Source organism: Scyliorhinus torazame, chromosome 3, assembly GCF_047496885.1.
Source record: "Scyliorhinus torazame isolate Kashiwa2021f chromosome 3, sScyTor2.1, whole genome shotgun sequence".
Lineage (NCBI taxonomy): Eukaryota > Metazoa > Chordata > Chondrichthyes > Carcharhiniformes > Scyliorhinidae > Scyliorhinus > Scyliorhinus torazame.
This window is the reverse complement of record NC_092709.1, coordinates 131,988,347-132,014,744: the sequence shown is the minus strand read 5'-3', so window position 1 is coordinate 132,014,744 and position 26,398 is coordinate 131,988,347. Positions and strand designations below refer to the sequence as shown.

The 26,398-nt window shown below is 51.6% G+C and overlaps 1 protein-coding gene across 3 annotated transcripts in view; it reads right to left on the bottom strand.

The window, feature by feature from the left end:
- The window catches only part of anxa3a (annexin A3a), a 138,630-nt gene that overhangs the window by 100,594 nt on the left and 11,638 nt on the right, over window positions 1-26,398 (bottom strand). Inside the window, exon 1 of one of the 3 annotated variants that reach the window (XM_072496220.1) lies at window positions 14,813-14,829. The exons of the other annotated variants lie outside the window; for them this stretch is intronic. The gene's annotated coding sequence lies outside the window, so the exon portion shown is untranslated. Of the gene's footprint in view, window positions 1-14,812; window positions 14,830-26,398 lie in introns of those variants that run through there. 3 annotated transcript variants of the gene reach the window in all.

Here is a 26,398-nt window from a genome sequence, read left to right as displayed (position 1 = left end):
ATACGCCTTATCCATGCTTGTCAAACATGCATGTTGGTGCAGTGATAACCTTAAATCCATATTCTAAGAATGCGTTCTACAATGGATGATTATTATCCCTGTCTCATGACTAGTGTTTCAAGATCATGATCAGATTTTTCCTGTCTACCACTGAATATTTCACTGTTTTTGCTTTCAATGTTCACCATAAACACTTGCAAGTACGTATGTGTCAAGTGTGGAGAATTTCCTCCAATAAACTGCACATTTATTTAAATATTTTTTTAAAATACAGACTTTGGTGATATACGTGTGGAACAAAATTTGAAAAGATGTAGAGAATTTCTCCTATATGATTAGCTCCAGATTTCCTTATATCCTGAAGTGGGTGTAATAAAATAGTTTTTAAATAAAGCAGGATGTGTAATTTTGTTCTTTGAGGTTTATCAAAGAAAATAGTTATTTGCCCCTATTTAGTTTGGGGAAAAGCACCAAGAAAGATTTAAGGGGATTAAATCGTTCAGCACTGGATTGGCACAAATTAATTGGGCTTAAAGTTTTCATCTGCACATTTTGGGTCAAGTGATTTCTGTTTGCTGTACCATGGTGCAACAGCAACTGCAGTAAGAGGACAGGTCTAGGTTGTACAGAGATTGATGGCACACGATTTGTAATATAAAGAACCTTATAGGAAGTGAATGCACTGTGTCAGAGTTAATTATTTGGGCAAGATGGAGAACCAGTACATACAGAATGATGCTCAGCTTCGACAGGAAGCCTGTCAGTGAGATTGGCTGGTTGATCCCTAAAGATTTGGACAGTCAGATCTGTTCATAGATGGAAGCTTTCCCAGTTTGAAGGCGCTAGAGGACAAATTTAATCTGCCGCCAGGAAATGCCTTTAAATACCTGCAAGTACGAGCCTTCCTGAAAAAACAGGTAGTGGCCTTTTCGACGCTGCCGCCACTGAGGATACAGGTCTCCAGCACCTGGATGGATAAGGTGAAGGTGTCGGATATCTACCAGGAACTACAGGAGGCGGAGGAAACCTCGGTGGAGGAGCTCAAGGGCAAGTGGGAGGAGGAGCTAGGTGAGGAGTTGGAAGCAGGTCTGTGGGCAGAGGTCCTGGGCAAGGTTAATTCCTCCTCATCATGTGCCAGGCTCAGCCTAATTCAATTTAAGGTGGTCCACCGGGCACACATGATGGCAGCGAGGATGAGCAAGTCTTTTGGGGTAGAAGACAGTTGTATGAGATGCAAGGGCAGCCCTGCAAACCATGTCCACATGTTTAGGGCATGCCCGGAGCTTAGAGAGTTCTGGTAAGGGTTCGCGAGGTCAACGTCCAAGGTGCTTAACACACGGGTGGGGCCGAGTCCAGAGATAGCGATCTTTGGAGTGTCAGAAGACCCGGGAGTTCAGGTGGCGAAAGAGGCCGACGTCTTGGCCTTTGCCTCCCTAGTAGCCCGGAGACAGATCTTGTTAATGTGGAGGGACTCGAAGCCCCCGAGTGTAGAGACTTGGGTTAGTGACATGGCTGGGTTTCTCAGCCTCGAGAAAATAAAGTTTGCCTTAAGAGGGTCTACGCTCGGGTTCTCGCGGAGGGTGGCAGCCGTTCGTCGACTTTCTCGGGGGAAAATTGAAATGTCAGCAGCAGCAATCCGTAGGGGGGGGGGGGGGGCGGGGAGAGCGGGGGGGGGATGAGTGGGGGGTGAGTGCTTCATTGGGATGTGTGGGAAGACTGAGTCGCGTGGGGTAATGTCTATTTAATTGTTATTGTATATTCTCTTTTTGCACTATGTTAATGTTCACTCTAGTTTGTTTTGTTATTATTGTTACTACTGTTTTATTATGAAAAATTCTGAAAAACCTTAATAAAAATACTTCTAAAAAAAAGAAAAGATTTGGACGGTCTCAACAGCGGCGGGTTTCATGGCGGGCAGGAGCGGAAAATACGGAGTGATGCCAAAAGTCAGGTTCCCGCTGGGCGACAAACAATCAGAATTTTCCTCTCATCACTGTGATGGTGGATCAGCTTTGCTGCTGATCCATGTTGGGAATGCTATCAGCATATAATGAATACACATTAGCATCACAACTAGCCAGAATCACGTACCCCCAACCAATTACATACCATGCCAGTGGGAAATTAGACTCCATCTAAATCACGATCAGATATAAGTGGCGTGTACTTGTTCACCCCGCACTTCACTTGTGACTTTTAGGTGAGTGCAACATTCACAGCCTACCTGCATACAGCACTGCTCCAGGTTTCTCAGTGATGCCAGTGTTAGCCCTCACTGGTGGGGCTGCTCACCACGGTTGCCTCAAGTGTTGAGCCAGTCTGTTCACGTGGCTGCCTCGAGTGTTGACCTGATATGCTCACCGTGGCTGCCACACCACTGCAGCAGGGCAGAAACCCACATGGTGACTGGGTCGGTGGGGGGGGGGGGGGGGGGGGGGGATGGCGGAGACATGAGGGTGAAGGGGGTTTGGTAGAGTTGAAGGTGGGGTGAAAGGATGATGGTACAAAGAGGGAAGGTTGAGTGTGGGAAAGTTGGAACCCGGCATCGAACAGCAGAACACAGACGGGGGTTGATGGAATTCAATTTGCATGAAGGGGAGGGAATGCATACAGACTCTAGATTATGAAAGGGGAAAATGATTAGTGTCTTACAAAAGGGAAGGGTTGCACAAGACTCATGGAGGGGGTGGGGGAAGGGACACGGTTTGTGGTCATTCACTAAGGAGCTGGAAAGCTGAGTGAAAGACCGTCATAGTCCCTGAACTGATGCCAATAGATTATGGTGAGAGATTAAAGGCAGTCCTGGGGCTCTGTGGGATGCATGTTGTGTCCTTGCTCAAGGGAGGGACAAAGCATGTGTACTCAATGGGGATTAAGTGCAGCTTGGTGTGCAGGGTGTCTGGTTGGTACTGGACTGCAGATGGGATGATCATGGTTAAGGAGGCACCTTAACATGTTGTGATAACACTCACGGGGACCATGGGGATCACTAACTGATCCTCCTGTGGGGCTCATAGAGTACGAGTTCCAGAGTAGTAGTGCGCGGCCACCCGCCAAGCTGGGATGCATTTGTGAGCCCTTTAAAAGCTGCTCCCAGACCCACACCAGGAGTTTCTATAGTCCTGGGCTGGGACATTTGTGTTGTACGCTACGGCAGCGATTTTATCTTTTGAGTTAAAATAAACCTGTTTAGCTGCCTTCTTCTTGTTTCCTGGATTACTACACCTGTAATATGGGGAAAATCCTGGTGCGCCAGGTTGGACATGTCAACATTTTTAGATAGATTGTCTTTTCCAGTGACGGGGGGTGAGAGACGGGAAGACTTGGAGGCCCTATTAGGCCCGGAGGAGATTTTGATGGGTATTGGGTAGATGCAGACAGGTAAAGCTCCCGGGCCTGATGGGTTTCCTGTCGAATTTTACAAGATGTTTGTGGATCAATTGATCCTGTTACTGGTGGACATGTTCAATGATTCTTTGTCCCGGGATTCTTTGCCCGCTACACTTTTGCAGGTCTCTATTTCTCTTCTGTTGAAGAAGGATAAGGACCCCATGGAGTGTTGGTCATACCGGCCTATCGTACTATTGAATATTGATGCCAAAATACTGGCTAAGGTGCTGTTGTTGAGGCTGGAGCCCTGTCTCCCTGGGGTAATTGCGGAGGATCAATCAGGCTTTGTTGAGTGTCGGCAACTGTCAGCCGATATTCATCAGCTGTTGAATATTTTTCTCTCCCCTTCTACTGGGCCTGAGCCAGAGGTGATTGTGCGTTTGGATGCCAAGAAAGCATTTGATAGGATGGAGTGGAGGTACCTTTTTGAAATCCTGGAGAGGTTAATCTGGGGCCAAAGTTTATTTCATGGGTACGATTATTATTTTTTTTGAATTTTTCCAATTAAGGGGCAATTTAGCGTGGCCAATCCACCTATCCTGCTCATCTTTGGGTTGTGGGGTGAGACCCATACAGGTACGGGGAGAATGTGCAAACTCCACACGGACAGTGACCCTGGGCCGGGATTGAACCCAGGACCTGGGCGCCATGAGGCAGTATGGGTACGATTATTGTATTCAACCCCGACAGCTATTGTTCGTACCAATGCCTTGAGTTTGGTGTACCTCTTATTGAATAGGGGGACAAGACAGCGGTGTCTGATGTCCCTCTCCTATTTGTTTTAGCAATTGAACCCTTAGCCATTACTTTGAGAGTTTCAGGGACGTTGTGGTAATACCAGGTATTGCGGTACCTGAGAGGTGGATGACCATTGGTTAGACCCAGGAGTCTACCATTGGCTGATGTACGTAGCTCTGCCCTGAGAGGCGGAGTATAAGAACCGGTGCCGTCCCAGCAGTCTTCACTTTCTGTATCGAAGCTGCTGGGGAAGAGTTCTAGCAGATTAAAGCCTTCAGTTATGAATCACTTCGTCTTGAGAGTAATTGATTGCACATCAATTTAATCTGCTACAACTTCAGTTGGAAGGATGGATCTCCGCATCAAACCGGAGTGCCTTCAGCTCAGCACCCATGCGGACAACTCTGCTGCTATTTTCAAACATTAGCTGGCGTGCTTTAAGGGCTACCTCGACACGGCCGCCGACACCCCCACGGAAGGACAAAAGATGCATCTCCTACGCTCACGGGTCAGCCCTGGGATCTACCCTCTTATCGAGGAGGCGGAGAATGATGCTGCCGCGATCGAGCTGCTAGAAGGACATTATATCCGCCCTGTGAACCAGGTCTACACTCGTCACCTGCTGGCGACTAGGAGGCAAAGCCCCGAGGAAACGTTGGAAGACTTCTACCGGGCGCTGCTGGTGCTGGGCCGAAACTGTGGCTGCCCACCAGTTTCGGGGAATGAGCACACGGAACCTTTGATCAGGGATGCTTTCGTGGCAGGTATGACCTCCCCCGATATCTGCTGAAGGCTCCTAGAAATGGACACTCTGGGACTTACTGAGGCACGGGCCCTGGCGGGGTCCATGGACGTTGCCTATAAAAACGCGCTGGCCTTTGCTCCCGGACGCGCGGCGGCCCCCTGGGCTGCGTGGCACCCCATTGCGGCAGCCCCTCAGACCTTTCTCCTGACCCCGCAAGCCTGCGCGGCGAGACGGCCCGCTAATGCCGCCGGACACTGCTGTTTCTTCTGCGGGCAGGCGAATCATCCCCGCCCGCGCTGCCTGGCCCGCACCGCCACCTGCAAAGGGTGCGGCAAGAAGGGCCACTATGTGGGGGTCTGCCAGGCCCGCGCCGTGGCCGCGGTCTCCAGCGACTATCGGCAACCCCCCTTTTCAGGCCCCGACCGCACAGCGCTCACTGCCACCCCCCTATCCTTAGGCCACGTGCGACCCGCGGGCGCAGCCATTTTGCCCCCCGGACACCACGCTGGACGGGTGGGCGCCGCCATTTTGTCCATCGCCGCCGCCATCTTCTTCATCCCCGGACACCATGTGCGACCCATGGGTGACGCCATCTTGGATGGGGCCCCAGGCCCCCAGCACAGCCGACTACATGCTGCCCGACCAGAACTCTCTATTACTTCAGCTGGCCTCGGTGACTCTGGACCAGAGTCGGTCCCGGATGCTTGCAACAGCTACAACGACGATCTCCATCAACGGCCACGAGACGTCGTGCTTGATTGACTCTGGGAGCACGGAAAGCTTTGTTCACCCCGACACGGTAAGGCGCTGTTCTCTTGTCACCCATCCCGTAAATCAAAGGATCTCCCTGGTCTCCGGGTCACACTCGGTGGAGACAAAGGTGTTCTGCCAAGCGAACCTCACTGTCCAAGGCATGGAATTCAACAATTTCCACCTGTACGTCCTGCCGCACCTCTGCGCAGCCACCCTCCTTGGGCTGGATTTCCAGTGCCATTTGCAAAGCCTGACTTTTAAATTTGGCGGCCCTATACGCCTCACGACCCTTAAGGTCGACCCACCTTCCCTGTTTGCAAACCTCACCCCGGATTGAAAACTCGTTGCCATCAGGAGCAGACGGTACAGTGCCCAGGACCGGACCTTTATCAGGTCGGAGGTCCAAAGGCTGCTGAGGGAAGGGGTCATCGAAGCGAGCAACAGTCCCTGGAGAGCTCAAGTGGTGGTGGTAAAGACCGGGGAGAAACATAGGATGGTCATTGACTACAGTCACACCATCAACAGGTTTACGCAGCAGGATGCGTACCCTCTCCCCCGTATAGCCGACCTGGTGAACAGGATCGCGCAATACAAGGTTTTCTCCACGGTGGATCTCAAGTCTGCCAACCACCAGCTACTCCTCCGTAATGGTGACCTTCGAAGCAGATGGGCGGCTCTATCACTTTTTAAGGGTTCCCTTCGGTGTCACAAACGGGGTCTCGGTCTTCCAGCGAGAGATGGACCGAATGGTTGACCGGTACGGCTTACGCGCGACGTTCCCGTATCTGGATAACGTCACCATCTGCGGCCATGACCAGCAGGACCACCGACACCAACCTCCGCAAATTTCTCCAGACCGCGAAAATCCTTAACCTGACATACAATAAGGATAAATGCGTGTTTAGCACCGACCGTCTAGCCATTCTAGGCTACGTAGTGCGAAGTGGAGTCATAGGCCCCGACCCTGAGCGCATTCGCCCCCTCATGGAGTTCCCCCTCCCTCACAGCCCCAAGGCCCTGAAGCGCTGCCTCGGGTTCTTCAGCTATTACGCACAGTGGGTCCCCAACTACGTAGACAAAGCCTGACCCCTGATCCAGTCTACAACCTTCCCTCTGTCGACGGAGGCCCACCAGGCCTTCAGCCGCATCAAAGCAGACATTGCAAAAGCCACGATGCGCGCCATCGACGAGTCCCTCCCCTTCCATGTCGAGAGCGTTGCGTCCGACGTAGCTCTGGCGGCCACCCTCAACCAAGCGGGCAGGCCTGTGGCTTTCTTCTCCCGTACCCTCCATGCTTCTGAAATTCGCCACTCCTCGGTAGAAAAGGAGGCCCAGGCCATAGTAGAAGCTGTGCGACACTGGAAGCATTACCTGGCCGGCAGGAGATTCACTCTCCTCACGGACCAACGGTCGGTTGCTTTCATGTTCGATAATGCGCAGCGGGGCAAGATTAAGAATGATAAGATCTTGCGGTGGAAGATAGAACTCTCCACCTACAATTACGAGATCTTGTACCGTCATGGGAAGCTAAACGAGCCTCCTGATGCCCTGTCCCGCGGCACATGTGCCACCGCACAAGTGGACCGCCTCCGATCCCTCCACGAGGACCTCTGCCACCCGGGGGTCACTCTTTTTTTTCATTTTATCAAGACCCGCAACCTGTCCTACTCCATCGAGGAGGTCAGGACCGTCACCAGGGACTGCCAAATCTAAGCGGAGTGCAAACCGCACTTCTACCGGCCAGAGAGGGCGCACCTAACAAAGGCTTCCCGTCCCTTTGAATGCCTCAGCATGGATTTCAAAGGCCCCCTCCCCTCCACCGACCGCAACACGTACTTCCTTAACGTGATTGACGAGTACTCCCGGTTCCCATTCGCCTTCCCCTGCCCAGACATGACCACAACCACCGTCACCAGGGTATCTTTATACTGTTCGGTTTCCCCGCATACATTCACAGTGATAGGGGGGTCCTCCTTTATGAGTGATGAACTGCGTCAATTACTGCTCAGCAAGGGCATCGCCTCGAGCAGGATGGCAAGTTACAACCCCAGGGGAAACGGGCAGGTAGAAAGGGAGAACGGAACGATCTGGAAGACCATCCTGCTGGCCCTACGGTCCAGGAATCACCCAGTCTCCCGCTGGCAGGAAGTCCTCCCGGTGGCCCTCCACTCCATCCGGTTGCTGCTCTGTACAACCACAAATCAGACACCTCATGAACGTCTCCTTGTTTTCCCCAGGAAGTCCTCCTCTGGGACCTCGCTCCCAACCTGGCTAGCGACACCCGGACCCATCCTGCTTCGGAAACATGTGAGGGCGCACAAGTCGGACCCGTTGGTCGAGAGGGTCCACCTGCTGCACGCCAACCCCCAGTACGCCTACGTAGCGTTGCCTGACGGCCGCCAAGACACAGTCTCCCTTCGGGACCTGGCGCCCGCCGGAACCCCACGCGCACCCGAACCATTGCCCCCACCCCCACCCTCCCCACAGCACCTAACTGGAGGGTCAGTACTCCCGCCGCTCCTGCCTAGGCCCGAACACACACCGACGCCCCCTACAGGCGCTTTCCCCCCCCTGTCCACCTTTTGCCCCAGCAGCGCCGCCTAGGGGTGACGAAGCTGCCTGGGAGGACGACATCACGCTCCCAGAGTCGCAACCGCCGGGACCCCCATCAGAATCACCGCCGAAGCACAGACGCTCCAGAAGGACGACCAGGCCACCCGATCGACTGATTGCTGCACTATGAACACTTTGTTAATACCCTCAACACCACGGTACCTCCATACCCGGTCATACCATGCGAAAGGCGACTATTAACGCTGGCCATCACCCCGCCGGGCTCTTTTTTAACAGGGGGTGAATGTGGTAATACCAGGTATTGCGGTACCTGAGAGGTGGATGACCATTGGTTAGACCCAGGAGTCTACCATTGGCTGATGTACGTAGCTCCGCCCTGAGAGGCAGAGTATAAGAACCGGTGCCATCCCAGCAGCCTTCACTTTCTGTATCGAAGCTGCTGGGGTAGAGTTCTAGCAGATTAAAGCTTTCAGTTATGAATCACTTCGTCTTGAGAGTAATTGATTGCGCATCAGACGTGAAAGGGGATAAAGCGGGAAGGGATGGAGTACAGGGTGTTCTTGTATGTTGTGATCTGCTGCTTTGTGTTATGGTCCCAGTCCCCAGTGTGGGTGAAATAGTGAAGATACTGAGAAGCTTTGGTTCCTTTTTGGGGTTCAAGTTGAATCTGAAAAAGAGCAAGTATTTTCCAGTTAAAACACTAGGGAGGAGAGCCAACTTGAGTGTGCTGCCGTTTCACCTTGCCAGATCTTGCTTCAGGTGTCTGGGTGACCCACGATTAGGCACAACTCCATAAATTGAACTACATGAGTCTGGTGAGTAAGGTTAAGTACGATTTGCAAAAGTGAGACGACCTTCCGCAGTCCTTAGCAGGCAGTGTCCAGTCTATTAAAATTAATATTCTCCCAAGGTTTATGTTTTTTTTTCAATGTCTTATGGTTTTTCTCGATAACTTTTTCTCACAAGGTTGATAGGCTGATATTTCCCTTTATATGGGCCAGCAGAGCCCTGAGGATCCGCAGGGCAGTTCTTCAAAGGGATAGCCAGTTGGGGGCCTAGCGTTGCCCAATTTGCTTTTCATTTATTGGGCAGCCAATGTTGAGAAGGTGCAGGGGTGGTGCCTTGGTCTGGGTTCCGTATGGGTACAGGTGGAGGTGAGGTGGTGTAGGAGATCTAGTTTGGGGGCGCTATTGATGACGTTGCTTCCGTTTTCTCTGGCGCGGTACTCTTCGAACCCAATGGTTGTGTCCTCTCGTAGGATATAGAGACAATTGAGGCAGCACTTTAAGCTTGGATCCATTTCAAGGTTTGCCCCTATTTGTGCTAATCATTTATCTGAGCCATCAAGATTGGACACCGCAGGCAGAATTCTCCGAGCCTGTGCTGGGTCAGAGAATCGGCGGGGACGCAGGAAATTCCCGCCATGCAGCTCCGACGCCGGGGCCCGATTCTCCGACGACCGGAGAATCGGCGGCAATTGCGCCCAGTTGCCGTGGTGCCGGACGGGGGCGTCTGAAAGAGTCCCCCGCGGCGATTCTCCGCGGTCAACCGGCCGAACCCCCGCCGAGTCCCGCCGGCGTGGTTCCAACCTGGTATCACCTGGCGGGAGCTCGGACCTGCGGCCGCGGTGGACGTCCTGGTGGGGGTGCGGGGGGATCTGACTCCGGAGGTTGGGCCTCCACAGGGTCCAGGCGGGGCTTCCGATCAGCGGGGGCCCACGATCTGGAGGGGGCCTACCTCCTTCTGGGCGGGCCTGCTGTAGGTCTCCGACATGTTGCATTGCGCCGGCGCAGAGACGGCAACCAAGCGCATGCGCCGGCACAGAGACGGCGGTTGCGTGCATGCTCCGACGCAGAGACGGCCATCGGCACATGCGCGGACCTGCACCGGCCGTGCAGGGCCGCCTTTCGGCACTGGAGCAGCGCGCAGCACTCCGGCGCAGTGCTGGCCCCCTTAAAGACCGCTGAATTGCTGGGCCAGGAGACCCGTCAACGCCGGTGTACACCACTCCAGTGTTTACACTGGCGTCAACACCTGGTCGGGATTTCGGAGAATCCTGGCCCACATTTGAGGTGTGTGAAGGGAAGTGGCTTGTGAGATTTGGGGATTTGTTTGTAGAGGGACGGTTTGCCAGTTTGGAGGAAGTGTCGCTGAAGTTTGGACTTCCGGTGTCAAACCTGTTCAGGTACCTCTAGATTCGGAATTTTGTCCATAGAACTTTCCTGACTTTTCCATGGCACTGTCACTGGCTCTGTTGTTGAGGATATTTTCTCTATCGGGGTTGGAGGAGGGTATCATGTCTGGCATCTATGAACGGTTCCCGTTGGAAGAATCTGTTCCAGTGGATGAGATGGAAGTGAAGTGGGAGGGGGAGTTGGGACCTATAGTGTGGAGTGAGGCCCTTCGTAGGGTGAATTCTATGTCTTCATGTGCGCAACACTGCCTGATCCAGCTGAAGGTCGTGCATAGTGCTCACCTGATCAAGATTAAGATGCGTGGCTTCTTTTTGGGGTAGATGACAGGTGTAAGCGGTGCGCTGCAGGCCGGCCAACAACACACACATGTTCTGGTCATGTCCCAAACTGGTAAACTTTTGGGTCTCCTTCTTTAGTATCATGTCAGCAATTCTGAATATAGGTCTGGAGCCTTGTCCTTTAGTAGCCATTTTCGGGTTGTTGGGCTCAGCGAGGCTGCAAACGGCGGTGAAGGCAGCGTCCTCACCTTTGCCTCGTTGAGTGCCCGGTGAGAGTTCTGCTGGGGTGGAGGTCTCCTACTCCAACGCTTTGGTTTGGTTGGGTGACCTAATGGAATTCTTACCTGAAGAAAGCCAAGTACACTGTCTGGTGGTCGGTTGATGGTTTATGAGGTGGCAAACAGACAAAACCCTCAACTCCATGGTTCATTAAGCCCTCCCTGAGGATTCTCGTCCATGCTGTCCAGGAAAGGCAGGAGGTTCCCTTTCCAAGGGCTGGGAGCAGAAGTCCTCCCAGCTGACCAGATCGGCCTGGGGTGGTGTCACCAGGGAGGTCAGCACTCATGAATGTCATCTTCATGTGGCTTGTCTGATTCCTCACCCTCGTCAAATGAATTCCCTTCCAAATCCTCCTCATCTAGCTTCTCAACGTCTCGCTCATGAAACCCCCCCGCCCCCTTTGCAGCGCAAGGTTGTACAGGTCACAGTGAACAACGATGATGCGGGACACTCTCTGTGGTGAGTATTTTAGAGTGTAGCTGATCAGTCCAAACATCTGAAATCCATCATTACTAGGTCACAAATTAGATAGATGTTCATAGAGTTGAGCATTGGTCATCTCCCGTGTGCATTTGTGTGTGACTGATTGTGAGATTCCTCAAAGGTCCCCAGTGGAGTCCACTTGCCAAATATTTCTGTGCAGTGGTAACTTTCAGAGCAACTGGCATCGGATGTCCCCCATGTCCGCTTGAATTCCTCACAGAGAATGTAGCAAATATGAGCTACCAAATCTCTGAACAAGCAAAGGCACCTGCGGCACTCACTTTCGCTCATCTCCATTTGTGAGCTGTCATTTCTGTATGCCCTTGGTCGCACCAAACATTTTTGTGAATTTGACCCCTCCTCATCGGCATCTGGAACTTCCTAGAGGCCAACGCATCACTGAGCTTTCCCCTCAGACGTGACTGCACATTCACAGCAAGGGTTTTAATTATGGTCAAAGGATCTAGTCCTAGGAACCAGTTAACCTTTTGCCTGTTGCGCTCCAGTAGCCTTGACAATAGCTATTGATTCCCAATCCTTGTACTTGTGTCCTGACTGCAAGCATGGTGCCTTAAATGCCGTGACCAGTACACTGGGACATGGAGGCTTGCAGGGTCCACACTGCTTCAGGACATCATATGTGGTCCTTGATTGTTTGGCTCTACATCCATTCTGATATATCTTTGCAAGGATCAATTGCCAGTTAAGACCATATGCACTGCAGCATCTAAACTTAATGGATTTTCGCACACCATTACACATCATTAATAAAAGAGCCAAGACAATTTGTTATGCAGTAGACCCTTGAGTCCGGCACTCAGCTGAGCCATACCCTCCATGATCTGAGCAGGAATTTTATAGGGTGCCCCTCCAACCGGCCAAAAATTACAGTGCTGAACTCCTCTCACATGCTCCGAGTCCAGCTTGTTTTTCTAACTGTGTATTTGTAAAGTGGGCCTCAAAAATGGTACTGCTGACCTTTGACTGGGAGACCAGTTTCCAACTTTCGTCTATCAGCTACCAAGTCCCTTCCACCCCCCCCCCCCCCTCCTCTCCGCCTCCTAATTCTACTTCCTCCCACCATTATCCAGCCTCCCCCTGTTACACCTGACTCCCCATCATTAACCACGTGGACACTTCTGTTCTCCCCACTGAACCCTTTAATGTTGATGACTCAATGCCCTTTGTCGACCTGACCCCACCCCTTCTCGAGGTCACATGGCATATCATTGGCCACCAGAGAGATCTTCTGATCCCACCAAAGCCAATGTAAATTTGCATGGCTCACCCGTCCCACTGCCGGGGAACCTGCATCAGGGGTCAACTTCGGCGGGCAGGACCAGAGGATGTTTTGGGACATCCCCCTCATGACACCATCCAATGTCCCTCCTTAACTATTTAGCTACCAACTTAAAATATACAGGTGCCATCCCTGAACAGTACTGTGCCCTTTGCCTCTCAGTACGATGACTCGACCTCCAGGACCAAATTCTTTAAGTGATCGAACATATCCTTCATGACCATACTATGCATGACTGTAACTTCCCAAAAAGGGAGCCCAAGGTCAGGACCAAGATATGTAGGCTGTAGACCACTCTAACATGGCCCACACAGCCCCAGGTTAGTCTCTACAGTATGCCCCAAACAGCATGCCTCAGCCCCAGGACAGTCTCTAGAATATGCCCCTGACAACGTGGCCTCAGCCCCAGGACAGTTTTGACTCCTCCTTACAACTCTTGCCCAGGACAGTCTTTCTCTATTCCACTCTGTTCTTTGACCAGTCCCCAGTCCTGCCTTAGTTTCCTCCTTGCCCCTCCCATGTTACACACTCCTAGGTCTGTGTCACTAATATACATTTGGGAAACAAACCTTTCTAAATTTCCACTGGCGGTTATTAATTTGGAGGGGTAATGTAATTCCAGTCAGTTGTCCTTTAAATGAGGTTTCATGAGATGCAAGTGAATGTACATGTGGTTCCCAACATAAATCAGCGGTAAACTTCACCCGCCTTTAATCCGTCATCAAAGTTGGGAGAACAAAATTCCAAACTAATTTCTTGACACAGGAAATTGGCATTTCTCCATATCCCCAAGTTAAATGCCCCCTTCTGCCATGATACCCACCATTGGCGGAAGTTGAAAATTCCACCCAACATCTTAACATAAGGTCAACTCTCATGAAACAATGTTGAAAAAAACTGGAACTGTTAAGCCCTCCTTCACTATGCAATCACTGAAATATAATTCGGTAAGCATGAATCATGGATCAGGCATTGAAGCAATACTTGATTGAGACACGCGCCGGACATATAGGGCCAGCTTTTGGTGCCGGAGCAGCGCACAGCACTCAGGCGCCATTCTAGCCCCCGAGGAAGGGAAGAATGACTGGGCCTGGAGGCCCGTTGACACCGGCATCAACACTTGGCCGGGATTTTGGAGAATCCCGGCCATGGGCTGCTGGCACCATGGAGAATCCCGACACGGAGAATCCAGCCTTTCACTGTGCAATTTTTTAATTGCACAGTGAAAAAAGGACATCATCCTACTTTGTTTTCTGATGATGAAAGAATGACTGGAATTACAACATATTTTCAATGCAACTGAACTTATTGTCTGTCAGCATATTTGACACTGGGAGTGCATGTGCTGTAAATGTGACATAAAAGTTCATTTTCTGTTGTATAACTGTGATGATTTATAATACATTTCCTATTTCTGATACATGTATTTTTGTTGACTTGTATGTAATCTAATTGTAAAGCCTACTTTAGCTATAAGAGCAGCAATAGTTTGTGTCTGCTGAGGTAACTCACCAGCTGCATGGGATTCATCAGTCATGCTACCTCCAACTGTGACTGCCTCTGAAGTACCTACTGAGAGACCACTTGATGGAATTGCTAAGCGGTCAATCGGTCTTGGGTCTGTACCTGTAATCACTTGTGAATGGCTGCACCCTGGCACAAGTTTTACCACATTTACATGAGATAAGTACCTGCTCCTGTGTTTCTACACACATGTGAACTCTCCACATGAAGCCCATAATCATATTGGCAATTGCATGCTGTCCTAACCCCACCCTCATTATTGCTACTGTGCATTCTTCACACAAATTCAGTCAGGATTACTGGATGTTAACTATCAGTACAATATCCTCCTGGCTTGAACCCAATTGTATGGAAGCAAGTTCTAATGTCTGCAAAGGCCTGCATCCTGTGATAATGAATATAGCCCACAAGGCCCGTGGTCTGCAGCTACTCGTCTGTAATCATTTCATGCTTGTTCTGTCATTTCGTCACCGATATCCTCTGTGTTTTACTGTGTTTGATCAACCATACAAATAACTTACATTTATATAGTGCCTTTAAAGTAAAACATTACCTCCTAAATAATGCACGGCGCTTCTTTTTGCGCAGTACATGTCTGGATCTATATATTTGTATTTGCAGCGATTTTCCGTGGCTGCTGGCACTGGATTAAGGCAGGATGAACTTTGAATTAATTTATATTTCACAATCTGTAAAAACAAGGCAATTCTACATTTATATATCAAAATTATTTGCCCGGATAACTTTGTAGTTTATCTTCTTTAAGAGTTTTACAGACTTTCTGCATTACTTCATTGTTTATGGCCTGAGGTTGATTGTCCTTGGATGGCTTCCCAGGTTTTTTTGTCAATGAGTGACAATAGTGGACTTTCCTACAATACCAAAGTTTGTTCCTTCTTTGCATCAAAGGGCAAGAATATCTATAACATGGTCTTTGAATCTTGTCTTGTAATTTTGTCTTTGTAATTGAAAAGCTTTACCAGTCTCCTGTGCAGTTAACTGCCGCCTGAATGAAAATTACGGCATTTATAGGGATTAATTGGCAATTCACGTCACTAAATGTTAAAGCAGCTTTATTTTAGGTGAGGATCAAGCGAACACATTGTACATGTTGGAAACCTGAAATAAAATCAGAAACTGTGAGAAACATACAGCAGGTGAGGAGAAAACCGATGAACTCAGTTTGATAGTTTTGTGCTAATTAGTGTGAAATCTTTTTAAATATAGAAATTCCTCTTGATCTGAGAATGCAGCTAGTTATTTCTAGGTCACAACACTATTGGTTGAGGGAAAAGTATTTAGGGGCCTTTGAAATCAGTGCTTTCTATCTTTTTGGTAAAAGCTGATTTTCTTCCGTGGGCTGGATTTTCTGTACAATCCGCCACGTGCTTTTTCTATAAAATGTTTTTTATTGGGTTTTTCGCACGTAGTATATTTACAGGTGTGCACAAAGAAGAAGAAGAAAAAAAGAGGATAATACAAACAAGATAAACACAACAACACTATATAATTAGAAAAATCACGTAAAATCATGTAAATAAAAAATAAAAAACCCAAGGGGTGGGGGAGTAAAACCTGGGGAAGTGTATATTCATCAAGGTACTGGAGAGACAATTGCAGTATACATGTATACATGTCTGGGGGGGGTGGCGGGGGGGAAGCCTCCCCTTTCTGTTCATCTGGGTTTTTTTTAACAAAGAGAGTATATACAACACCAGTAATACAAAATAGATCTGGATGCAGGGAGCGACTGTGTGGCGCCCCTGATGTTGCTTGCTTCTCCTGGTCTGTTTTCGCTGTTGTTGTGCATTTGCCTCCGCTTCGGCCATCCGTCGTTTCTTCCTCCTGCACTTTTTTAGTATCTGTTTCTGTGTTTGTCATAGCCGTTGTCATTTCCTGTGTTCTCCTTCCAGTTTGTGTTCTCTCGTCTTCCCCCCCCCCCACCCCCCTTGGCTCCCCTCTATTGTTCTTTGCCCCCTGTCCTTCCTTCTTCCACCCCTCCCTGCCCCCCTTTCCACCCTCCTCCCTCTCCCGCCATGCAGCTCTCCTTTCTTTTCTATTGTGTTTATCTACCCACTCTTGCCCTGCACCCCCCCCCCCCCTCCCCCTGCGTCTTTTCCTCATTCCTTCTCTTTTCTCATGCCTTGGCTACTTTCCCCTGGCTCTTGGCTACTTGATTATTTATCTGCTTCTTCATTGGCCATAAGCAGGTTCCGGAACAGTTGGGTGAATGGTTCACATGTTCTGGAGAAACCATCATCCGACTCCCGGATGCCGAATTTGATTTTCTCCATTTGGAGCAATTCCAATAGGTCGGACAGCCTGTCTGCAGCTTTGGGTGGAGCTGCTGACACCAGTCGAGCAGGATTCTACGGCGGGTGATCAGGGAGGTAAAGGCAAGGGCATCCGCCCTCCTCCCCATGTAGAGATTTGACTAGTCTGATACCCCGAAGACCACCACTTTCGGGCACGGCTCCATCTTCACCCCCACCACTTTGGACATTGCCTCGAAGAAGGTCTGCAAGTCTGGGGCAAGACCAGAACAAGTGGGCATGGTTGGCCAGGCCTCCTTGGCACCGTTCACATATGTCCTCCACCTCCGGGAAGAACCTATTCATTCAGGCTCTTGTTAAGTGGGCTCTATGTACCACCTTTAGTTGCGTCAGGCTGAGCCTCGCACACGTGGAGGTGGAGTTGACCCCATGCAGTGCTTCACTCCAGAATCCCCACCCTATTTCAAGCCCCAGGTCTTCCTCACATTTCTTCCTTGTCGCGTTCAGTACAGTCCTTTCTACCAGTCATTCCTCCACGTCGCTACAGTTTCCTTTACCTAGAATGTTTGCGTCCAGTAACTCCTCTAGTAGTGTCTGTCGTGGTGGCCCTTGTCTCCTTCCGTAGGAAGTTTTTAAGCTGCAGGTATTTTAGTTTGTTGCCCCGAGCTAGCTGAAGTCTCTCCGGCAGTTCACCCAGTGTTGTGACTCTGCCGTCGGTGTATAAGTCCCTGACTGTTCATTTCCCCCTGCCTTGTCTCCACCTTTTGAAGGTGGTGTCGGTGAGTGCTGGTGTGAACCTGTGGTTATTGCAGATGGGGGCTTTGTCGGACATTTCGGTCAGGCCAAATTGTTGCCGTAATTGGTTGCAAATATGGAGGGTGGCTACCACCTCTGGGTTACTGGAGTGTTTTTTGGGTGTGGATGGGAGTGCCGCCGTGGCGAGGGCCCGGAGCGAGGTCCCCCTGCAGGAGGCCTCCTCCGCGTGCGCCCACCCGCTTCTGGCTCCTTAATCCAGCCCCTTACTCGTTCTGCTTTCGCCGCCTAGTGGTAGAATTGTAGGTTTGGGAAGGCTAGCCCCTCCCTGGACTTTGTTTTCTGTCGGACCTTCTTTGGGATCCTAGCATTCTTCTCCCCCCATACAAACGCCATGATTAATTTGTCCAGTGAGTTGAAAAAGACCTTGGGGATGTAGATCGGAATGGATCTAAGTCGGAAGAGGTACGTTCATTTTGATCACCTGTACTCTTCCCGTGAGGGAGAGTGGGAGTGTGTTCCATCTTTGTAGGTTCTTTTTGACTTCCTGTCAGACTGGTCAGGTTCCACTTCCGCCACGTGTTTTCCGGCGGCAGACGCAGCCCACCAGCGGGTTCTTCTGGTCCCGCCATTGACAATGGGATTTCCCGTTGAATGCACCTCTCATCGACGGGAAACCCGAGGCGGAGATGCTTCGTCAGTGGGATCGGAACATCCCGCTAGCGTCAACAGCCGATAAATTCCACCCCAAATTTCAGAGATAAACTCCAATATTTCCCATGGGAAATATTAGAAACCAAGGTGTGTTGAAATACACCCTTAATGTTTAAAACATGTTAAAGAGCCATGATAATGACTACAGTTATGCTCTGAACACGATTTGTACACAATTACCACAATGTACTTATAGTATGTACCTGTATTGTGAAACTTAACTGCATTGATCATTTCATATTTCAGTTAGATAATACAGAACTTGAGTATTGTGGAAAATAGAGATATGTGGTTGATGCTTTTCAACTCACCGGGACAGACACAAGAACGACAAATTTCAAAGGGAACAGAAATTTATACTGCATGAGAAAAAGGCTGCTGACTGGTTGACAACTCTTTGGTCAAGTTGTTGCCATGGAGAATGTATCTTCTCCTCTCGGGCAGTCCTTCAGGGTCGAGGATGACTTGCTTCCACTCTGGGGAGGTGGGTTTTGCAGTGGCTGAATAATCCAGTCCTGGATCAGCAGACTCTGCCACAGTTTTGGCAGCTAGTGCTTGACGAGGTGGATAGGTGGGATGCCCTGGATTCTGCCCTCTCTCAGCTGTTTACGCCAAGCTTCCATGTGCTCCATCCTGTGACGCTCAAATTGATTGGCCCCTTTGCGGACACTTCTTTTCTAGTTTGTGCTTTCTAAGGCAAGCAATTCCCACCTGTCGATGAAGATGTTGCATTTATTTAGGGAGGCTTTCAGCGTGTCCTTGTCGCATTTCCTCTGCACTCCTAGTGTCTGTCGTCTCTGATTGCACAACTCCTTTAGCCCCACTGCTGCTCCTGCTGCCACTGATTGCACTGCTCCTCTCGCCCCGCTGTTGCTCCTCTTGCCCCGCTGCTGCTCCTCCTGCCCGATTGCACTGCTCCTCTCGCCCCGCTGTTGCTCCTCTTGCCCCGCTGCTGCTCCTCCTGCCCCTGCTTGCACTACTCCTCCCGCCCCACTGCTGCTCCTCTCCCAGAGTAAGAAGGCAAGCCCATTGCGAGTGGATGGAGTAGTAGGTGAGATGGATTTGTGGAATTACCTTCGGTAAATCAGTTTTCATGAGAAGGTCTTCTTGCATTGAAACATAGAAAATAGGAGCAGGAGTAAGCCATTTGGCCCTTTGAGGCTGCTCCATCATTCAATATGATCAAGGCTGATCATCCAGATCAGTAAACTGCTTCCCCCAATATCCTTTGATCCCAAGAGCTAGACCAAACGCCTTCTTGAAAACATATAGGGCGGGATTCTCCATCAGCTGATGCCAGAATCGGGGAAACATGATTGGGTGGAGAATGGCGCATGAAGGGAAAATCGTGGCCGGCCCCAGGCACCTGATAGAATGCCATTCTCCGGTGCCTCGACAGTGCCTTCAATGCATTCTACTCCCCACGTACAGTAAACGCCATTGACATATCATTAGTGGGGCTGGCCCGGTATTTTCTGGGGCTCCTGTGATGCTCCGCTTCTGGCAGGAGGAATTACCAACAGTGAGGTTCACTTGTGGTTTCAAAAATCGCTGAGGGAGAGAGAGGAGGCACGCAAATTGTCCAACATCGCCATGATATGCTGACAGTTGTACCAGCTGGTCGAGAAGTTTCTACCAGGGCTGGGGGGAGTAGTGGGGGACAGCCAGGTGGTGGGCAGGGGGTTGGGATGGACAGGCATGGAACACCTTTACCGCAGCCTGCAAGACATGCACACACCACTGACTGCCCACTGTGAACCTAGCGTCACGGGTCATATGGGTGTCCCACAGGTCACTCCCAAAGGTACCCTCTGGTCCCAGCCAGCCCATCAACAAGATGGGCGCACTCCAGCGCCACTAATGCTATATTGTTAGCTGGGATGAGTGTGTGTGGGGAGTGGAGTGCTTATAGGCGGCTGCAGCTTGTCAATCCCGACCCCAACAAATCCAACACCGGTTTTCATTGGAATTGATCGTGTTCTCTGAAATGGAGAATCCCGCCAAAATGTTTTAGCCTCAACTGCTTTCTGTGGTAACGAATTCCACAGATTCACCACTCTGGATGAACAAATTTCTCCTTATCTCAGTCCTAAATGGTCAACCCCATATCCTTAGATTGCCAACCTTGGTTCTGGACACCCCCACCATCGGGAACATTCTTCCTGCAACTTCTCTGTCTAGTCCAGCTAGGATTTTATAGGTTTCTATAAGACCTCCCATTCTTTTAAACTCCAGCGAATATAATCTTAACCAACTCCATCTCTCCTCATACATCAGTCCCGCCATCCCAAGAATCAGTCTGGTGCTAGAGACTCAGTCTCTAGCAGGAACATCTTCTAATAAGGAGACAAAAACTGCACACAATATTCCAGGTGTGGCCTCATCAAGTCCCTGTATAATTGCAGCAAGATATCCTTGCTCCTGTACTGGAACCCTCTTGCTATGAAGGCCAGGAACCTTTTGCCGCCTTTACCGCCTGCTGCACTTGCATGCTTGCTTTCAGCAACTGGTGTACAAGGACATCCAGGTCTCATTGCAGATTTCCCTCTCTCATTCATGTAAAATCTGCCTTCCTGTTAATGCTACCAAAGTGGATAACATCACATTTATCCACATTATACTGCATCTACCACGCATTGGTCCGGTCCACTCACACATCCAAATCACATTGAAGCATCTCTGCACCCTCCTCGCAGCTCAACCTCCCACCCAGCTTTGTTTCTCCTACAAATCTAGAGATATTACATTTAGTTCCCTCATCTAAATCAGTAATATATATTGTGAATAGTTGGGGTCCTAACACTGATCCCTGCGCTATCCCACGAACCACTGCCTGGCATTTGGGAAAAAGACCCATTTATTCCTACTCTTTGTTTTGCTGTCTGCCAACCAGTTTTCTATCCATCTCAATAGACTACCTCCTGTGGTAAACCACAGTATTGCACTGTGATTGCCGGGCGATATCGGCTACCCAGCATGCGGAGCTGTGATCAGGGATGATTATGTCGAGGGCATGAAATCAAATTATATCCGCCAGCGATTACTAGAAGGGAGTACACTCGGCCTCCCAGAGACAGTGCAACTCTCCAACTCGCTGGAGGTGGCCTCCCAGAACATGGAGGCCTTTACCTCCAACCGCACGGCACCCGCGTGAGCCTTGTGGGCGCAGCCATCATCCAACATGGGTGCAACGCAAGTCTGTGCCGCGCAGTGGCCCGCCAACGCCGGAGGCCCGAGGTGCTACTTTTGCAGCAGGAGTAATCACCCCAGACAATGCTGCCCGGCACAGAATACAACTTGCAACGGCTGTGGGAAGAAGGGCCATTTTGCAAAAGCCTGCCAGGCCCGATCTCCCCCTAAAATGTCTAGGCCCAGCAGCGCTGTCTGCTGCCTGTCGGAGCTGCCCCCAGCTGCCGCGCCACCCGCCATGTGCAACCCGTGGGCGCCGCCATCTTCGCCGACATCCTCAATTTCGGCCGCCACGTGCGACCCATGGGGGCCGCCATCGCCGATGCCACCCACCACGCGCGACTTGTGGGGGCCGCCATCTTGGGACCACTCCGCAGCCTCCTGGGAGCCCAGCTCACCCGACCATACTCTGGCCGCCGCAACCTCCGACTGGATACCAACCGCCTTCCGAAGCTCGCCTTCATCACGCACGATCAGTCCCGGACGCACCACCTCGCGAAGTCTACGATGACCGTCGGGATAAACGGGCACGAGATGGCCTGCCTTTTTGACTCAGGGAGCACAGACAGCTTCATTCACCCAGATACGGTAAGGCGCTGCTCCCTCCCAATCCTACCTGCGACCCAGAAATTCTCCCTGGCTTCCGGATCCCACGCAGTAGAAATCCGGGGGTACTGTGTCGTGAACCTTACTGTACAAGGCGTAGAGTACACTAACTTCAAACTCTACGTCCTTCCCCATCTCTGCGCTGCCCTATTACTGGGGCTCGACTTCCAGAGCCTTACTTTAAAGTTTGGAGGACCCCTGCCCCTCCTCACGGTCTGTAGCCTCGCGACCCTTAAGGTCGCCCCACCCTCGCTTTTCACAAACCTCACCCCGGACTGTAAGCCCATCGCTACCAGGAGCAGACGATACAGTGCCCGGGGCAGGACCTTAATCAGGTCGGAGGTCCAGCGACTCCTGCGAGAGGGGATCATTGAGGCTAGTAACAGCCCCTGGAGAGCTCAAGTGGTGGTCGTCAAGACTGGGGAGAAGCACCAGATGGTCATCGATTACAGCCAGACCATCAACTGGTACACGCAGCTCGATGCGTACCCCCTCCCCCGCATATCTGACATGGTCAATCAGATTGCGCCGTATCGAGTCTTCTCCACGGTTGACTTGAAGTCCGTGTACCACCAGCTCCCTATCCGCCCGGAGGACCGGGGTCCCCTTCGGCGTCACCAATGGGGTCTCGGTCTTCCAAAGAGAAATGGACCGAATGGTTGACCAGTACGGACTGCGGGCCACATTCCCGTACTTAGACAATGTCGCCATCTGCAGCCATGACCAGCAGGACCATGACGAAAACCTCCGGCACTTCCTCCACACCGCGAAACTCCTGAACCTCACCTATAATAGAGAAAAATGTGTCTTCCGCACAACCCGCCTAGCCATCCTCGGCTACGTCGTGGAACACAGAGGCCTAGGACCCGACCCCGACCGCATGCGCCCCCTCTTGGAACTCCCCCTCCCCCACTGCCCCAAAGCCCTGAAGAGAAGCCTGGGGTTCTTCTCGTACTATGCCCAGTGGGTCCCCAATTATGCAAACAAGGCCCGTCCACTGATCAAATCTACCGTTTTTCCCCTGACGGCTCAGGCCCGACTGGCCTTCAATCGCATCAAGGCAGATATTGCCAAAGCCGCGATGCACGCTGTGGAAGAGTCCATCCCATTCCAGGTGGAGAGCGATGCGTCGGACTTTGCTCTGGCCGCTACACTCAACCAGGCGGGCAGGCCCGTGGCTTTCTTCTCCCGTACCCTCCATACCTCCGAAATTCGACACTCCTCCGTCGAAAAGGAAGCCCAAGCCATCGTAGAAGGTGTGCGACATTGGATGCATTACCTGGCCTGCAGGCGATTCACTCTCCTCACTGCCTTCATGTTCAATAACATACATCAGGGCAAGATCAAGAATGACAAGATTCTGAGGTGGAGGATCGAGCTCTCCACCTACAGCTATGATATGTTGTATCGACCCGGGAAGCACAATGAGCCCTCAGATGCCCTATCCCGCGGTACATGTGTCAACGCACAGGTAGACCGACTCCGGGCCCTCCACAATGACCTCTGTCACCCGGGGGTCACCCATTTTTTTCACTTCATCAAGGCTCGCAACCTGCATTACTCCATCGAGGAAGTCAGGACCGTGACCAGGGACTGCCAGGTCTGCGCGGAGTGCAAGCCGCACTTCTATCGACTAGACAGAGCACACCTTGTAAAGGCCTCTCACCCCTTTGAGACCCTCAGCATCAATTTCAAAGGGCCCCTCTCCTCCACTGACCGTAACGTGTACTTCCTCAACATCGTTGACGAGTACTCAAGATTCCCCTTCGCCACCCCGTGCCCTGACATCTGCCTCTGTCATCAAGGCCCTGCACAGTCTTTTCATCCTGTTCGGGTTCCCCCCCTACATCCACAGTGATTGGGATCCTCCTTCATGAGCGACGAGTTGCGTCAGTTCCTGCTCAGCAAGGGTATCGCCTCCAGCAGAACGACCCCCGGGGAAACGGACAGGTGGAGAGGGAGAACACGACGGTCTGGAAGGCCGTCCTCCTGGCCCTACAGTCTAGGAGTCTCCCATTGGCAGGAGGTCCTCCCCGATGCGCTCCACTCCATCCGGTCGCTTCTGTGTACAGCCACCAACGAGACTCCTCATGAGCGTATGTTTGCTTTCCCCAGGAAATCCACCTCCGGGGTCTCGTTCCCGTTCTGGCTGGCAGCCCCAGGGCCCGTCCTCCGGCAGCATGCGAGGAGCCATAAAACCGACCCCCTCGTCGAGAAGGTCCTGCTCCTCCATGCAAATCCACAATATGCCTACATGGTACATCAGGGCGACAGAACAGTCTCCCTTCGGGATTTGGCACCTGCAGGTTACCCAGCAACCATCACCACCACCCCCGACCCTACACCGTCTTCCCCCCACCCCTGCCCACCTATCTCACGAACTAACACCCACAGGCCCACCGGCGACAAGCACCACCACCCCCGCCCATACACCGTTTCCCCCCCCCCCCCACTTCACCGACTCAACATCTGGGTGAAGAAGAAGACAACACGCTCCCGGACGCGCAGGTCTCGCCACCGGTGCCCACACCACAGCCGGGACTGAGGGGATCACGGCGGAAGGTCAAGGCCCCTGACAGACTTGACCTTTAAGACCACATCACCCCCGCCGGACTCTTTTTTAAACAGGCGGTGAATGTGGTAAACCACGGTATTGCATTGTATGGCATTGTATTGTATTGTGCATGCCTGGGCTTGTCCAGGCTGGCTCCGCCTGTGGCTCCTCCCCTTGGGCTCATGTATAAAGGTGGCAAGTCTCCGCCTCCGACCCAGTTCGGGTCAGAGGCCAGGAGGCTTGCTGTTTAATGTTTTAAAGCCTCGGTTACATTCATCACTCGTCTTATTGAAGGCATATCACCCCCTTTCCCATACTCTTTAATTTTACATGCTAATCTCTTATGTTGGACCTTGTCAAAAGCCTTCTGGCAGTCCAAATAAACCACATCCACTAGCTCTCCCTTGCCAACTCATCATCCTCAAAGAATTCCATTAGATTTGTCAAGCATGCTTTTCTTTTCGTGACTCCATGCTGACCTTATTTGATCCAGCCACTATTTTCCAAGTGCTCTGCTAGTAAGTCTTTTACAATGGACTCTGGCATTTTCTCCATTACTGACATCAGGCTGACTGGTCTATAATTCCTTGTTTTCTCTCTACCTCCCTTTTTAAATAGTGGGATTACATTAGCTACCCTCCAATCTGTAGGAACTGTTCCAGAATCTTGGAAGATTATCACTAATTCATCCATTATTTCTAGGGCCACTTCCTTAATTACTCTTGGATGTAGATTATCAGGCCCATGGGATTTATTGGCTTTCAATCCCATCAATTTCCCCAACACCATTTCCCTACTAATACTGATTTCCTTCAGTTCCTCCCTCTCACTAAACCATGTTCCGCAACATTTCTGGTATGTTATTTGTGTCCTCCTTTGTGAAGACAGAACCAAAGTATGTATTTAGTTGATCAGCCTTTTCTTTGTTCCCCACTATAAATCCCGGGCAGAATTCTCTGTTAATGGAGTTATGTCCACACGCCCGCGAGAAAACGGACGCGAATCAGTGATTCCCCGTTTTGAAAGGGGTTTGCAGGGCCCCAGGATATTCCACGCAGCTCCGGCTGCCGATACGGGGCCCTGCACTTCTGGCCATGGGTCCGCGCATGCGCGCGACAGCCCTGTGCAACATGGCGGACCCACACAGCAGGCCGGTCCCAACAATATAGGCCCGCGCCCGCTGCTCGGTGACCCCCGATCGGAACCCTGGCCGTCCTGGAGGGACCCCCAGTGACGGATCCCCCTCGCCCCCACACCAGGGCGGCCGCGGACACACTCCGAGTGCCCGCCGGGTGGAACCATGAGGGAACCACAGACTTTGGCTGCACTCCACTAAGAGAACAAGGAAGCTGAGCCTCTGGTTGTAAAACCTGTGACGTAGACAGTGCCCCTTGCTACCTCAGCCCCTGTTCAATGCACGTCCTTCCTGCCCACCAGCTGATCCCACCATTGCATGTCATTGCTGCTGTGGATGCTAATGGTCTTCATCTTCTGCTATGCTATTGGCCATTGTGGTCTTATCAGTTTGAAAGAGTCCAAAGTTTTGAAAAAGCTGTATCCAGATGAGGGGCGGGATTCTCCGACCTCCCGCTGGGTGGGAGAATCGCCGGGGGTCGGCGTGAATCCCGCCCCCGCCGTCCTCCTAATTCTCCCGCCCCCCCAAAAAAACCGGCCCGGCGTGAGTTGCACCGCCCGCCTCGGAGAATGGCGGGGTACGGCACCGCTCAATGGGTGCCGGGGTTGCCCGAAATCTCCGGCCCGCGATGGGCCGAAGTCCCGCCCGTCTGTTGCCGGTCCAGCCGGCGTAAATTGGAGTAGGTCCCTTGCCGGCGGGACCTGGCGGCGCGGGCGGGCTCCGGGGTTCTTGGGGGGACGCGGGGGGATCTGGCCCCGGGAGGTGCCCCCAGGGTAGCCTGGCCCGCAATCGAGGCCCACCGATCCACGGGCGGGCCTGTGCCGTGGGGGCACTCTATCCTTCCGCACCAGAGGCCGTGGTGATCCGCCATTCCCGGTGCGAAGCGAATCCCTCTGCACATGAGCGGGGATGACG